The sequence below is a fragment of the Dipodomys ordii genome, unplaced genomic scaffold (genome assembly GCF_000151885.1).
Source record: "Dipodomys ordii isolate 6190 unplaced genomic scaffold, Dord_2.0 Scaffold76, whole genome shotgun sequence".
Lineage (NCBI taxonomy): Eukaryota > Metazoa > Chordata > Mammalia > Rodentia > Heteromyidae > Dipodomys > Dipodomys ordii.
Window position 1 is genome coordinate 2,499,485 of NW_012267292.1, and position 12,484 is coordinate 2,511,968.

General features: G+C 37.3%; 1 pseudogene; it reads left to right on the plus strand.

The window, feature by feature from the left end:
* Positions 1-10,275: 10,275 nt before the first annotated feature.
* Positions 10,276-11,066, plus strand: LOC105991697 (annotated as a pseudogene).
* Positions 11,067-12,484: the final 1,418 nt, after the last annotated feature.

Genomic DNA, 12,484 nt, shown 5'->3' on the forward strand with positions numbered 1-12,484 from the left:
TCATTTCTTTCCTACAAACATTTTAAGATTTGAATTTGGCTGGTTGATGTTTTTTCACCAAGGATTATTGAAAGAAGCAGCCATATGGGGTAATGGGTCACTTAAAAAATCAGAGATGTTACTAATAACTTTATTCCTTATACAAAGATACCCTTTCAAAATATAGGGACAGGAGAGCTAATTTTTCCAGTATTGTAGTAGAGTGTCTGAAGAGTGTAAAGGGTAGTGGATCCTTGATTATAACAGCACAAAAGCAGGACTTAAGAGTTTTGACTATTTTTGTCCTGACTTATCTCACAGTCAAAGGATTTTCTATAACTGTAAGGCTATCTTTATTCTACCATCTCCATTCCATATATTTTGTGTTTTCTGTTTATATAATCTTTTTATTAGCACAAGTTACTTGTACCAAAAGTTTTCATTGTGATATTTACTATTTGCCTTTAGTGTTCATTATGTTTATTGTGTGGCTTCCTGTGCTCATTGAGTTTATCATTTCAGTATGAAATGCAACATATAACTTTTGAAAAAAAACATTGCAAGTCAATTTTAATTGACTTTCCTACTTGTGAAATTAGGAAAGCCATCTTGCAAATGTGAAAGTGGGCGTGGTAGATTTTGATAGGCAGATACCAGTCAGCCTTCCTCTTACTCATTTTTGCCAACTTCCCATTTGCGCTTTGTAGGTAGAGGTACACGTGATTACCTTTCCTCAGATACATAGACATCCATTCTCAGCTCAGCAAGCAGTTCTGTGGTGTAGTCAGTGATTCCAGCTGTGGAAAGTCAGGGTCAGAAAGAAAACAATTTACCCTTAAAAGAAGTAGGTTTTGAGCCATGAATGAGTCACAAGTTCCTTCTAGATCCTTGTGTCTTGCTTTATCAAACCTAAAATTTCCCTCCCCAACATCAAGGAACCCAACTTTCCTTGTTACCATCCATCCTATAGACTAGCAACCTGAAATCACTCTGAAATTACCTTCCTTATTCTCTTCAAAGACCAGAAGAACCTATCTTTAGAATTTCTCATTCATTTCCTTCTCATATTCAGACTGAATCTTATAGGATCCTCTCTCCAGCCTCTCCTGAGCCATACTCCCTCTAGCTGCTATGCAATGTTTCTGGATCTCCACCTGCAAGTCCTCACAGCCACCACCTGTCGTGTTCCTGAATAGTAGGAATCTGGTCTTTCCAACCCAGATAGGTCATCAGCCTCTTCATCCAGACATCCCTGTCTCGTATTTTTGAGGTATCTTCAGGATGCCTGTTACTTTCTGATGTTAATTTATTTATTTCCAGCTAATTGTCCATCTCCCCAACTAGAGTGCAGGTGGGATAAGACAAAGTACCACAGCTATATTCTTCCTTCAGTTACTTGAGAATGGGTAAGAGAATGAGTGGGTCATTAAGAACGCCAGCAAATGATCATCTCACTGTCCTCTGGGACATGGCCATGGTACTTTCCTTCCTCTAATTTTCCCACCCCAATCTCTTTTATGTGAGAACCTGATTGCTTTTCCTGGCTTAATTCCATTTTGATATCTTACGAAAATTCTTTCTAAACACAGAAGACGGTCCTCAACGCAGTGCCTGCATTTATCATTTATGTGGGCATCCCACACTACCTTTCTAGGTACAGATTACTCCATCCTAACATCTCAGCTTCTATATCAATTAGCCACATACTCTAATTCTTGGCCTTTTAATTTTTTTCCTGCCAGTACTAGGGCTTGAACTTAAGGCCTAGTGCCCTCATTTGGCTTTTTTTTTCCTTTGCTTATGACTCATGTTCTATCACAAATTATGTCTCCACTTCCAGGCTTTTGTTAGCTATTTGGAGATACGTGTTTCAACGATTTGTCTACTCAGCCTAGCTTGAAACTGTGATTCTCAGAATTCAGTCTTATAGGGTAGCCAGGATTATAGCATGAGCCACTAGCACCTGGTGTCTTGGTCTTTCTTCACTCCAGTCTTGCTCCATTTAATGCTTTCTTTCTATTTTCAAAAGGGATGCATTCTCATGTGCAGCAAAATTATATATATATATATATGTGTGTGTGTGTGTGTGTGTGTATACACATATACATATATGTCTATATATATTCTTTAGGAAGTCATATTTGATTCAAACTCTAGCTTAGCTGTTTACAATATATAGCATCTTTCACTCCTATTTAGTAGAATGATATAGAAAAAAAAAGATGAAATAAGAAAATATGCAAAGCCAGGTGCTAGTGGCTCATGGTCATGATTCTAGCTTCTCCAGAAGCTGAAATCTGAGAATCGCAGTTCAAAACTAGCCCAGGCAGGAAAGTATATGAGACTTTTGCCACCAATTATCCACAAAAATAAAAATAAAAAAGCCAGAAGTGGAGCTGTGGCTCAAGTGTTAAAGTGCTAGCCTTGAGCAAAAAAAAAGCTCAGAGATAGCACCCAGGTCCTGAGTTCAAGCCACAGAACTAGAAAAACAAAAACCAAAAAGCAAAAACCTCCAACACAAGGTAACATTTTCTGTAACACTTCCTGTGGGACAACCCCAGCCTCTGAGTCTCCAGAAGAGTTTTCTCCTCCGGTGTGACCGAGACGTTTCCATTATGACTGTTCTTCAACATGAAATATCTGCATGTTTCATATGCAACTTAAACTTGCCCACACGATTTCCTAACTCTATACTGTACCTGAATCTTGTCTCCTCACTGAAATTTTATCTTCCACAAAAACACCATAACAACTTGACTTTATTTCTTTACTGTTCAGCTTTATTTCTAGGATCTACTAATATATGATCAATGTTGTTGTTCACTGCTTTGTTCAGTATTTATTAAAGTCTTGCATTGGAAGGCAAGATGTGAAGCCCTGGAAGGGAGCCAGTGGTTCAGGCCTAGAATGCCTGCTCCTTGGAAGGCTGAGAAGAGGGGGCTCTTGGCTTGTGGCCAGATCCAGCAGGGAAGTTCGTGAGATACTTCTCCATCCATCCACAGAGGTGCATACCTGTCACCTTACACTACATTGAAGGCTGAGATTTAGAGGTTGTAGTGCCAGGTCAGTCTAGGCCAAAAAACTTACATGCCTCCATCTTCATGAAGGGAAGTTGGATAGGGTGACCTAAAGTGGGCAGATTACTATTCAGTCACATTTAGGCAGGAAGTCAGATCCTGTCCTAAAAATAATCAGTGAAAAATATGCTGGAGGTGTGGCTCAGTGGCATCGCACCAACCTAGCAAGAATGAGGTTCTGAATTCAATTCTCTGTACCACCAAACACCCAGGTGGACACACGTGCACACACACACACACACACACACACACACATATGGTAGGCCCTAGATAGGGGGTGCATAAGAGGAAAAACCAGGACTTGATCTTGGGACCCTTGTAATCCATTGGCCTTAATCCACCATGAACTGGTGTGATCTATGACTTTGATGCTTTGCTATGCTGGGAAGTAGGTCAACATCAATGCCACCATGGTGAACAATGGCACTTGTGCTGTGTGTCTTGTATCTTGAATTCCATTCAGGGTAGACTAAATTGACAGAGAAATGATGTCAAATGAGGTGTACTCTACCTTCATAAGCATTTTGAGCAAGGGGAAATGAAAAGGATGAAGATGATGTACAGATGGATAAAATTAAAATAACACTATTTCTCACTAAATTTTCAGATTGAGGAAAAATATCATATGTGCTGTTTTTGAAATATCCTAGATTGGTAATTCTCTAGCAGTTTTAATACCCCGTGATCCGAGAGCATCTTGCCTTATAAAACTTCTCTCTCCATTCATTTTCTGTTTATGTAACATTGGATGTGCTTGAAGCTTATAAATAAGAACCAAGTCCAGTGCTGACCCATTGGTTCACTTATTATAGGAAAATCATGAGACAGAAAGACATCATCTCCCCTCCATCCCATTCTGCTTATGAATCATTGTGTTGCAGCCATGAACTACCACAATTATTCTCAGAAATAACTATGAGGAAAAAATTCAATCAATCAGCTGAAAAGTATAGTTCATCCAGCAGGTTCTAGTGACATTTTTGGAGGTTGGGGATCCATTCCATTGAGAAGCACATCCTCTTTTTCCCAGATTCCTGTCCTTCAACCCCTAGCACCATTCTGGGATACAAGCTTCAAAGAATAGCCCAGAGCAGAAGCTCACTAATTAGCACTTCAGTTCTTCACCATATTGGGTACTAATACATATAGTAGATTGCATACCCAGTCTTATTTTGGATAACCCAATCACCAGAAAAAGTCCTCCAAGTGGGAAGTTAGAAGAAAGAGGTACAAGGTGGCATTTTAGTGCCAAGATATATTAAGAAACGTGCCTGGATCTCCATGAGAACCTTGCAAAATGAATCTCTGGTTGTGTTTTCAGATGAGGAATTTGAAGTTCAGTAGGTGCTGTGATGCCTGAGCTGGCTGCTGTTCAATTCTGCTTTCCAAGAAGATAGAAGCCTGAGGTCCGGTGAGGACCCCAGCTCTCCTTCATAACGTCATGCAATTTCCCTGTTGACTGGTTGGAATGCGGAAGGTGAGGATGTCTATGAGGAAGACTTTGTTGGGTAGAAATGCTAAGTGGCTCCTGGATACTTCTTTTTTAAGTTAATTCTTTATTGGAAAATTCTTTATAGGAGGTTATTCACTTCATTATAAAAATAGTATAATTTGGGGAGATCTGGTTATGTAATCACTGTTTCCAAGTTAGATATTATTACTGAGAAGATTGTTCTAGCATCTACCATGTTTATCAAATAATGCATATACAAGTATTTGCTTTATATAATGGGTGGAATTCATAGAAATGTAAATTTTAGTTTTAGCATAAACATTTTTAAGGATGCCAATTTCTCAACTTAGACATTTATTTTTTTAATTTTATTTTTATTGCTATTATAAAAGTGATGTACAGAGGGGATTGTAGTTATAGATCAGTGTATAAAATAATGTTTATCAAAATGAACTACAAGAAATGGAGCTGAAAGGTTTTATGTTATTTCGCTTCTTTATTTTTTTCTCCTTTGTCACTGTTTTTCCTTTCTGTACCTTTTGTTTTGTATGTAAATTTATCTGTTTGGGGAAGGCTAAGGAAAAGCACAGAAATGATGGGACAAAGGGTGAGCAAATGCAACAGTGATAATCTCTAGATACTATGTTGAGTAGGGGAGGGGGTTTGGAGGGAAAAACTGGGAGAAAGGAAGGGAAGAGGTAAAACTGTTCAAAAAGAAATGAGTACTTCTTTCTGATCCTCTTCACTAGCTATCAGAAAAAGCCAGACACCAAAGCGACTTTGCTTCTTGCTTTTTTTTTTTTTTTCAAAGAATTGCTGACCCCTTTCACATCAGGAAGTTCAGGAAATCAGGCAACAGAAATTAATCATGATATTTCCTACCCAAATAGGCACGGAACGTTCAAAGTTTCCTGAGAAGCACTGAACTTCTCGATGCTTATCTTACCTGAAAGTTGAAGCCTTCTGAGATTCATTAGATCCAACTGAGAAAGTCAGGTATGTCTTTTTTTAAGGATTAAAATAAAACAAAAAAAAGTGGTTAGCATCTATGCTGCTGTGATTTAAGAAGGGGTGATTAGAGATTTAACTTTATATTTAGTTATTACAGCACCAAATACCATCCACGGGAACTGGCGTGTTGCGGGGGTTGTAGAAATCCAATCAGTAAAAGATTGACTTATATACAGAACAGGGTGTCCTACTTATCTGAATACCCGCAGATACAGATCTCTCCCACACTGAGGCTGTACCTCAATCAGGGCTGCATCCAGGCATGCATCACCTATTGAAAACCTCACATACATTTCTAAACTGTAGTAATTGATTCTCAGAGGAACATCTTTTTGTAAAAACCAAACAAACAAAAAAACCTAAGGAAACAAAAAGTTAGGCCAGAATCAGTGAAGGGTGCATGAAATTCCACCATTTGGGATGGACATGTAGCTCAATAGGAAAGTGTCTTGTCATATCCCAGACTCTATGTTTCAGCACAAGTGTCCTTCCATATTCCACCATCAGGGTGTAGAAAGCTTGTACTCTTATCTTCTCTCATTATCTTATTTGCTCTTCTGAATTATCTAGCGAGATACAAAATTTTGTTATCATTGCCACTACCTAGCCAGAAAAAGCTTAAGCAAATTGAGTGACAGCTACAAGGTATGGAAGAGCCATTGCTAGACTCCAGACTCAGAGCTCCTTTAGACAAGTGAGTGAATGCCATAATGAACGTGGGATGTAGCTGCCGTGGAACAGCAAAAATAAGACTGTGACCATCAATGGAGGATGCTCCGCTTTGTGAAAGAACACTTGAGCTTTGAGCTACAATCTTTTCCATCTCTAATTTGGCCACTTAATATTTATGGGAGTTTAGGCTGGTTAGTTAGCCAAACTTCAGCTTCAGTGTTGGTTAGATACAGAGCTTTGTGAGGATTAATTGAAATAAAAAATATAATGTTGCTGCGGGTGGAATTTTACTATGTTAAGATCCCAGCTTTAGTTATTTCCTTTTAGGACTTAAACAAAATGACATACTCATATTTCTGTAACCTGCTTCTTCTGGTAAGCCAGCTAATCTCCTCCACTGGTCATCCTAGGCTTCTATGGGTTGCTAAGACTTCTACTTAGTTATCTGGTGAGTCAATTGGACAGGATACAGAGTTAGAAAGAGACCGTCCCTTTCTCAATAGGGCTTGATAGTTGGAATTTATTTTCCTTTATATCTCTATAATCTGTACAAGAATGTGAACACACTATGATCTGTGGACCAAATTTGACCCATTGTCGATTTATATTCCATCTGTGAACTGAGTGGTTTTATATTGAAATGGCCAAAAGAATTCAGAAAGAAGGATGGTTATTCTATGATACATATAAATTGTAGAAAATTTAAATTTCAGTGTTCATAAAAATTCCTTGGCACATAATCACACACACTTATTGATTTATTTATTTAATACCTATCTATATTTATCTACCTATTGATAGACAAAATAGACTTTATGATAAGAGAAAATAGTAATAGAGATAAGGAGAGACACTTTATAATAACTACAGAATAAACATATCAAGAAGTTGGGGAACAGTGTTCATATATATTATATAAAGTATATATTTATATGTACTATATATTATATCTAATATAAATTTAATATGGAATATAGTACTATTCTATTTATGCTATACAACACACAATATACTGTATGTAAAATATAAAAATATTTATTAAATATATGCTTACATAGCATATATTTATAATTTCACATAAAATATAAAGATTTAAAATATATATGCAAAAATATGTTTTTTTAGAACTAGGAATGAACTCAAGGCCTTATGTTTACTAGGCAAGTGCTCTGCTACTTGAGCCAAGTCCTCAGCCTTTTTCCTTTTAAATTGATTTTGTGATAGAGACTTGCTAACTACCCAGGGTGGTCTCTATTTCATGATCAGCCTGCTTCCTCCTTCTCAATAAGGATTGGAGACATCCACCACACACACGGCATATCTATCTATATGCATATGTCTATATTTCTCTCGCTATCTCAGTATATAATGTATATGTATTATTATATATCATTAGATAATATATGTATATATATTTATATTGCATTCTCATTTTTATTCAATTTGCAATACTTTAAAAATTTGCCAGGGCTGGGAAGTTGGCTCAGTGGTAGAGCACTTGCCTCACATGCATGAGGCCCTGGGTTCGATTCCTCAGCACCACATAAGCAGAAAAAAAGTTGGAAGCACTGTGGCTCAAGTGGTAGGGTGCTAGACTTGAGCTGAAGAGCTGAGGGACAGTGCTCAGGCCCAGAGTTCAGCCTCCATGACCAAAAAAAAATTGCTTTTATTTTTCTTTAACTTAGGGGTGACTTAGAAGTATTGTGTATGACTGAATGAATGTTCAAGATTTTTCCAGATTTCTTTATGTTCTTTCTCTCTCTTTTTTTTTTGGTCATGGGGCCTGAACTCTGGGCCTGGGCGCTGTCCCTCAGCTCTTCAGCTCAAGGCTAGCGCTCTACCACTTGAGCCACAGCACCACTTCCGGCTTTTTTCTTTTTGCTTATGTGGTGCTGAGGAATCGAACCCAGGGCCTCAGGCATGCAAGGCAAACGCTCTACCACTGAGCCACCTCCCCAGCCCCTGGTCTTTATCTCTTATTGAATTCAATAACTGAATTTTTTCAATCTTTTAAATTTACTTGAGAATATTTTCAGCCCTCTGAATATGCTTCCTTTTATGTAGAATGTATAAAATAATATGTAGTTGCAACTGAAAAATAAAATGTACTCTGAAATCAGTGCAAACGTCAGATGAATTTGCAGAGAATGTTTTTTCTATACTCCTTACAATTTTTGGACTAGTTTTATTATTGAGAGAAGAATATTGAAATTTCTAGTGCTATTAATGAGTTAAATATATAACAATATTTCATATATGATTATAATTGCAGTCATTATTATGCATTTCTTCTTTCAATGCTGTCAGTTTTAATATATGGGATATTTTCCATTCTATTTTTAAATGAATATACATTTGGCTCTGTTGTAATTGTACACCTTCCCAATGTGTTGGCCTTTTTGTCATTATAAATGTCTCTTCTTGTCTCTAACCTATGTTCTTTTGTTTAAATATGTTAGCTATTGCAGTTGTCTCACAGTATTATTTACCTATCTTTGTTGTCCTTTTGATGTTAATGGTTGTCTTTAAATCTATTCTATTTTTCCTGTACACAGAATATTATCAAGTTTTACTTTTTAAAAATGATGCTGATGTAATCTGTATCTTTTTCATGGGAGATTGTCCCTTTATACTTAATGTAATTATTAATGTCTATTGATGGCTATCAGATTCTAAAATCTGTTGTCTGTTGCTCTCATATTTTTTGTGTGTTCTTCCATTCTTCTTTTACTGTTTTCTTTTGTGTAAAATAAGTATTTTTGTTCATTGTTTTGTTATTTTTATAAATGATATTAATTTCTCTTAGTAATTATGGTATAGATTTTAATATGCATATCTTTTCTGGGTAGTACTGGGCTTTGAATTCAGTTCCTCATGCTTACTCTACCATTTGAGTCATACTTCAGCTGTTTTTAACATTTTTCAGATAGGGTCTTGTTCTTTTTGTCAATCTAGCCTGAGACTTCAATTCTTCTACCCTTACTCATGTCTTCTTTTATGTTCATTTCAATTCCTGGTTTGTTATTTGAGACAGGGTCTCCATAATATTGTGTGGGGGAGTGGGTACTATGTCTCAAAGAGTGATCTTGTCTCCATCCATCTAAGAACAGGGATTACAGGAGTGAGATACCATGCCTAGCTCCAATTCAAGTTATCTTACTTAACATACATTTCTTTTAAGTCACACTTGTTATATGCATTATTCTGATAAATTAGTGATCTGAGAAGATGGTATTGTAATTGCTGCTTACACAATCTTATGCTTTTGAGGAAGAAAAGAAATGGCAAAATATTATTCATAGTATATAATATTTTCCTTCATGTACAACACTTCCAGTGTCTATGATTTCACCCTGTGGGGGTCAGGGAGCCTTTGGTGACACTTCCTGTTAATATGAACTAGTACATGGAAGATAACTGAAGACAGATTTGTGGTAAACAATCTTTGTTGTTGTTTTTTAATCCAGGGATAGTTTTTATTTTTCATTCACTTGTGAAGGTTAGTTTTGCTCAATGCATAATTCTTGGTTGACTCTTTTTTAATTGTTCAGGCCCCTTTAAGAGGTAAAATATTATACAAATAAGAAAACTTTATTTAACACAGTGCTTACCAATGTTTTAAAAAAGAATCCAAAGACTAAAGAGTTACCAGGAGCAACGTGCTTTCCAAAAGTAGCTGACAAAAAGACTCAGAACCTTTACCTCTTGATTAGACTACAAACAATACAGTAATTAAGTCCTTTTTATTTTTTAGTTTTTTATTATCTTGAAGTGTTTGTACAAAGAAGTTCCCATTCTACAAAACAGTATATGAATACAAAGTGTCTGATAACATTGTCACCCAGCCCTCTTAACTGTTGACTTTTTTTTGTGCCAGTGCTGGAGCTTGAAGTCAGGTATTGGGTACTATCCCTGAGCTTTTGTGCTCAAGGCTGGTGCACTTGAGCCACAGCACCACTTCTGGCTCTTTTTTTGATAGTTAATTGGAGATAAGAATATCATGGGCCCCCCTTGCCCTGCTTTCAGGGTATGTTCTGCATTCTCTCTTAGTGCAACCTTGACCACCAAACAGTTTGGCCTGCCATGTCCTTCTCCCTGGCATTTCAGGCCAGAGAAGCCAGCCTCACTGCCCAGTGGTGGGCCTTGAACTCTGGACATGGGCATTGTTCCTTAGCTCTTCAACTCAAGGGAAAACAAATAAGGAATTTGCATAAGTCATCTGTGCAAAATGGTGCTGGAGGAGACATATTTGTGCACAGAGATACTCCTGAGAATAACCCAGATATCCCATTTAATTTCACACCAGAAAACTATAAGAGAATAGAAACAATTGTAAAAAAACTATCCAGAAGGACACAAAGCAGCAGCTGTGCTTTCAGTCCTGGATTTAGCCCAAAGGCAGAATAGGTGGTTGACCATCTCTACTATGAACAAGGTTGCAGAAGTTTTGCAAGTACCTCCAATGAGAGTATATGAAGTTGCAACTTTTTAGACAATGTATAATCGAAAGCCAATTGGAAAATACCAAATTCAGGTCTGTATTACTACACCTTGCATGCTTCGTAACTCTTACAGCATACTGGATGCCATTCAGAAAAAGCTTGGACTGAAGGTTGGGGAGACAACACCTGACAAAACTTTTCACTCTTATAGAGGTGGAATGTTTAGGGGCTTGTGTAAATGCACCAATGGTTCAAATAAATGACAACTATTATGAGGATCTGACACCTAAAGATATTGAAGACATGATAGATGACCTCAAAGCTGGCCAAGTTCCAAAACCTGGGCCAAGGAGTGGACGTTTCTGTTGTGAGCCAGCTGGAGGTCTTACCTCTTTGACTGAACCACCGAAAGGTGTTCAAGCAGGTCTCTAATTTATGTTAAACTATAAATATGTCACTGGAGAAGTAAAGCTCCTACTTTATATATATAAAAAAGAATATCATGGGCTGAACAAGTTGACGCTCCCACCAACAATGCAGTAGGGTTCTCTTCTGTCCACATCCCCTCCAGCACCAGCCTCCATCTAGAGCTCCCCTATGACCCAGCAATCCCACTTTTGGGCATTTACTCAAATGATCACAATCAAGACCATACTAAAGCTACCAGCACAACTATGTTTATTGCAGTATTATTTACCATAGCTAAGATATGGAACCAACCCAGATATCCCTCAGTAGATGAATGGATCAAGAAAATGTGGTATATATATATATATATATACAAAATGGAATTCTATGCCTTCATCAGAAAGAATGACATTGCCCATTTGTTAGGAAATGGAAAGACTTGGAAAAAATTATATTAAGTGAAGTAAGCCAGGCCCAAAGAAACATAGGTCCCATGGTTTCCCTTATTTGCAATAACTAGTATATGTCTGAGACAAGCAGAAATGGTCAGATAAGTTGATGTTAGGCAAAATGAACCCCAAGATAAGGACTCAAATGTTTTTTCTTTCTTGCGTTTGTTTCTAACATATTTATAAGATATTTCTTTGCTGCTTTGTATGTCTCTCCCCCACAGTATAACTCCTGTTTTTACTGTATTTGATGGTATAATTTGTGGAGGGGAAGGGAAAAAACAAATTGTATAAATAGGGATACAGGTGGACCCATTGCAACAATGAGATATATAAGACAGTTAGCTCGAAAAATGAACTTTACAACTTTGGCGCTGGGGTGGAGGGGTAGGGGGATCAGGGGATGGGGAGTGGAACAGGGGAACGGGGATGAGGTTGGGGGGAGATGGGAAGGGATGGTAAGGGGAAACAAAGGAGGAGGCAACAATGCTTGATAAGAAATGTACTCATTACCTTGCCCATGTAGTTGTAACCCTCTGTATGGTATTTTCACAATTAAAAAAACTATCATGGGCTTTCCTAACTGAGCTGGATTCAAACCACAATCTTCAGATATCAGCCTCCTGAGTAGCTAGGATTGCAAGAGCAAGTAACTTTTTATAAAGTAATTGATATACAGCCTTCCACTGCCTCTGGTTTTCATTTTCTGTAGTAAAAAGACAGCACTAATTCTGTGGTTGGTACATATCATTTTTCTTTATATGCTTTTAGGAAAATTATGAGACATTCATCTCAAAAAGCAAGCCTAGCATTGTGGCTCACACCTATACATCAGATATTTGGGAGGATAAGTAGGAGAATTATTGTATGAGGCTGGCCAGGGCTAAAACACAAGACTCTTATTTAAAAAATAACCATAAACAAATGGTTATTAAAAATAACCATGAGGCATGGTAGAGTATTTGCTCAATACTTGCTTAAAAGCTGAATCCA